The sequence below is a fragment of the Pundamilia nyererei genome, unplaced genomic scaffold (assembly GCF_000239375.1).
Source record: "Pundamilia nyererei isolate P.nyererei 1_Seehausen unplaced genomic scaffold, PunNye1.0 scaffold00009, whole genome shotgun sequence".
In the NCBI taxonomy this organism is placed as follows: Eukaryota; Metazoa; Chordata; class Actinopteri; order Cichliformes; family Cichlidae; genus Pundamilia; species Pundamilia nyererei.
Genome location: NW_005187410.1, coordinates 2,211,609 through 2,216,455, shown reverse-complemented (window position 1 = coordinate 2,216,455; position 4,847 = coordinate 2,211,609). Strand labels below are relative to the sequence as shown.

The following is a 4,847-nucleotide window of genomic DNA, read 5'->3' as shown; positions in this document are numbered from 1 at the left end:
TTCTGCCATTAGAGATGTTTACACTGAGCAAAACAAAGTGAAACTGAAAGGCAAGAGTTCAGGATTACGCAACCCGACAGACTTCTGTTTTTCTTCATCTATACTAAATGTTTTCATTTCTAAGAGTACCAATATATATGAGAAAAGCATCTGTTTGCTCTGTGAAGAGATTTTAAAGAGTTAAAGCTCATTTAAAGTTCACTAAGACTCTCAGAATTAGTCTGCTCCAACTCATCATAGTGTATGACAGCCACTTTTACCTCACAGAGGTCATATAAAAATGAAAGTACAGTAGGAAAATATGGAGGTCTACGAGTCCCATAATGAATTAAATAAACATATCCTTAAACATTCAATCAAATGTGGCGTTAATCAATTACAATTGGACCCAAAATTTTCAATTGCCCATAGATGTGAATGTGAGTGTGAATAATTGTTTGGGTCATGAAACAAGCAGCTTGCCCAAGGTGTACCTTGCCTCTGGCACTATTACCCACCGACCGCTCCCAACTCGACACTCCTCCATAAGAAACCGGCCATATAATGTCATGACGGACTGCGCGTTTGTTCTCTTCTGTATGTTCTGCGCACTTTCGCTTTCTCCCTGAAGCTTAGCCGTTGTTTTTGAACGCTTAATTTTCAAGAAACGGCAGATGTTTACTTTCCAATGCGTCTTGAACTATTCAGCCTACGGTGCGCTGTGACGGAGACTCTCCGAACTTCGTCTTATACCGCTGACGGTAAGTTCCTTAGATCACTTCTACAGAATGTTTGGTTACAGGCTGTTAAACGAAGCAGCTATTCGGCTGTTTGTAATGCGGCTGCGGACCATAGTGGAGAAAGCAGGTCCGTAGAAAGTGAACGGTGAATAAAACAGTAACCAAAGTCCTGTTCAAGCAATGCTTTGTAACAAGAAACAATACAGACTTTTATCTAAACCAAACTGATCTCTGCAAAAACTTTGTCGGATATAATTATTAGATTTAATAGTTTGGTATTGATGACCAAGGGGAAGTTAATTGCACTGTGTCTTCGTGGATCTAGAGAAAGTATATGATGGGTGCCAAGAGAAGAGAAGTATGTGTACTGAGAGTAGGGAGAAGGTGGAAGCGAGCCTGGAGAGGTGGGGGTATTCTCTGGAGACAGAATATGTGCGAGAATGACAGGTGAGGAAGGTGGGAAAGTGAGCATAGAGATAGTGAAGGTAGATGAGTTTAATTACCTGGAGTCAAATATCCAAAGCAATGTACAGTGCACAAGAAAAGTGATGAAGTCGGTGCAGGCAGGTTGGAGATGAGTGTTAGGGGGATTTGTGACAGAAAGATAATAGCAAAAGATTCAGATTCACCTAACTTCATTCGTCCCATGGGTGCTGTTGAGAGTGAGAGTGATAAGGAAGGTATACAAAATGGTAGTGAGACCTGCTATAATGTATGGTTTGGAGATGGTGGTACTGACAAAATGACAGGAGACTGAGCTGGAGAGTTGAAGATGTTAATATTGTTATTAGGAGGGAGGAAAGAGTACATCAGAGGGTCCGCTTTGAAAGACAAAGTTAGAGAGGCAGAGCTGAGGATATTTGCAAAGGAGAGAAACTAGATGTACTGAACAAAGGATGTCGAATATAAAACTGCCAGGGAGGAGGAGAAGAGGCAGACCTCAGAGAAGATTCATGGATGTAGCAGGAGGACATGCGGAGGGTTGGTGTGTCAGAGGAGGATGCAAGGGACTGGAAAGGGAGCAGCTGAAAGAGGGCGGCGACTTTAATATGCTAGCTGTAATAAAGTCAAAATCATTCCTTTGAACAATTTTCCATAAAACTGTAGTTCTTCAGTGGTCTCTGCATATTATATGAGTCAAACAACAGGGTCCTGTTCTGAAATGATGAAATCTGAGATGACTAACTCTGAGTTTTGACTTCCTTAAGAGTTGATTAAAATTAGTTCAATTAAGTGAGCTGATTCAAGCACATCTGTATGTAATGAGTGAAAGCATTCCATCATCAGGTAAATAAAGAGCTGAGCCCTCACTTTAATCTCATGGACCAAGAAAGTTGAATGCTTATGGTAAATGCTTTCATGCAGAGGAACTTGCTGACAACCTGACAGCTGCCTGTCAGTGTTGGAAAGATGTATCCTATAGATTTTGTAGTGAATCCACAATATATGGTCGTCACTGTCTCTGTTCTTACAGGCTGTACACCTTAAACAAGCTGCAGGTGCAACAGGAAGTGAAGACTTTGTCAAAGAACATCTGCAGGTAGGTTCCTGCCGTAAACCCGCTTCCAGTAATACGGACCAGGGAACCCGAAACAACAATTTTATTTTATGTCCTCTTGTTCTTTATGCTACAACTTTACTTTATGCTCACTCACCCCAATATGTTGTTCCTTTAAATATTTTTTTTCTTTAACCTCCTAGAACCTGGCATCCACATATGTGGACATCACATTTTGGGTTGTCTAGACCACAATACTAAATGTTGCTCTACAAGGGCCTGATATCCACTGATATCCACTGACATTTGTTTTTAAAATTAAAAACGAATATCCTCATATGTGCATATGAGGCCCTTGTAGGCAAAACCAGGTAAAAAGATAATTCTTTGTTTTTACATCCATCGGGTCCCATTCAGCCCAAATAGCAAAGAGAAATTAAAAATGCATGCCATGAAAGAGATCAGGTCTTAGGAGGTTAATTATAATAAACAAACAACAAGATACTGCTTTTTAACCTGTACCGTAAGGTTTTAATATCTGCATGAACCAGGTTTCCTGCTGCTCACTTACATTTTTTTTTCAGATGTTCTCCTGCTGTTTTAGCTCATACAGCTCATCTCCTTGCAAATCTCAGTGAGACGGTCTTCAGTTCAGGAAAGTCTTCATTCTGCTGTATAAAATGACTTCAAGAGGAAATTCTTTGACAGCTGCAGTGTTGCTGGTAAAATATTTTTCATACAAACTTACAAAAAGCTTCTTTTTTTTTAATGTAACTAATTCATACTTAATATTTTTCCTTGTCTGCAACTATTTAACCCACTCAGTATTTTCTGAATCACTTCTGCATGTGTTTAATTCACCTTGATGATGTAATTTCCCATACTGTCTACTTTTCCTTTAAATTGATATCATAATCCTCACTATCTTCCTTCTTCACTGATCGGCTCTCATTTTCAGGTTGTTGTGCATTTCATTTCATATCTTTCTTCTTTTCCACCTCCTGCTCCTCTCTGTTAGTTCTTAGTTTGAAGCGTGCTTCTACTTTTAAATGTATTCCTTTTTCTTTGTTTTCAGTTAATCATGATGCAAGTCTTCAGTGTCCTCACTCTCTCGTGTTCTTCAACAATGTATCAAGCACAAGACCTATGCTGTCAAAAGTGTCCTGCAGGTAAGATCCAGCTGAATGTTAGAGGCTGATTTTACTTTACTCTTTACTGTCTCTCTGTATGTAAAAGTTCAACTTCATACCTTTATAACTCTAAAGATTTCACAGTTTATATGAGTAAAAACAATATGCATTGAAAATAGTCTGCCGTTCTTTTATTATAACAGGAAATCGAGTCAAGACAGATTGCACAGAGACTGTACACACTTCCTGTGTGGCCTGCGAGGATGGAACCCACATGGATAAGCCCAGTGGACTCAAACAATGCACTCACTGCACAATCTGTGACCTAAGTAGGTTTTTATTTATGAAACTAGGGAAGTTGTTACTGCATGTTCTGCTGTTAATGTGATGTAAGAATTAATACAGTTAAAGATGGTTTGACATTGATTTAAAACATGTATGACTGCATGTAAATGAATGTGACAAACTGGCGACATGTTTAACACATTAACTGATTAAGTAATTATGCCTCAAGATATTCCACATGAGCTCATGATCAGCTCTCACGCTCTGCGATATGATGTTGCCTCCACTTAACCTTTAGATTTCCATCTAAATAAAATGAAGCATCATTTCATTAACGTTTTCTATAAATGTATTATTTTAATTAACATGTCAAATCATTCAATCTGTCAATTATTACAAAATTTTAGTAAATCAATCAAAATAATTTTAAGTAACTTTTGATGAATGACATCATAATGTCACTACAGCAGTGACCCCTCTGGCTCATTCTTCACCAATCCCTAGCATCCTCTTCTCTCACACCATCTCTCCATCTCTTTCTTCACCACATCCATGAATCTTGTCTATGCTCTTCTTTTCCTCCTCCTACCTGAAACCTCCATCTTCAACATCCCATGTCCAGTGTATATTCCCTATCCCTCCCTGCACGTGTAGAAACCATCGCGGCCTTGTCTCTCTAACATGTGTCCTCTCTACATGCTCACAGGTTTTGGTCTGAAGGAGAACAGGACATGCACATCAACATTAGATACAGTTTGTAAACCAGAGGATGGATTCTACTGTGTTGACGTCGCAGCTGGTAGCTGCATGGCAGCACACAAACACAGGCAATGTCAACCAGGAGAATACATCAGCCAAACAGGTTGGTTTCTTATGCTTGTAGTGTAAATAACCTGGATGAAATAATCTGTTTGTTACTTGCAGTGGTTTCTGAATGAGGTGTTATTAACTTTATAGTAAAGCTTAGAAGGATCATATATGTATTTTTAAACAATTTTAAATCAGAATTAAAGGTGGAGTCACCTGGCACGTGTAATTACTCCAATGTCACAGTCACTCACTGATCCTTCATGATGTACATGCTGAAAATGGTGTAAACATCATGTTTGTGCAGGAACAGCCTTCAGAGACACTGAGTGCTCTGACTGCAGCAATGGGACATTTTCAGATGGGACTTTAAAGTTTTGTCGGCCACACAGACCGTAAGTGAAGCTT

At 39.2% G+C, this 4,847-nt stretch overlaps 1 long non-coding RNA gene across 1 annotated transcript; it reads left to right on the top strand.

Annotated features, from left to right (window-relative positions):
* Positions 1-430: 430 nt before the first annotated feature.
* LOC102201372 (uncharacterized) lies at positions 431-4,837 on the top strand. The gene is made up of 7 exons (XR_001290236.1): positions 431-740; positions 2,194-2,259; positions 2,802-2,939; positions 3,293-3,386; positions 3,551-3,676; positions 4,339-4,494; positions 4,747-4,837. It is a non-coding gene; the product is annotated as an uncharacterized LOC102201372 (long non-coding RNA).
* Positions 4,838-4,847: the final 10 nt, after the last annotated feature.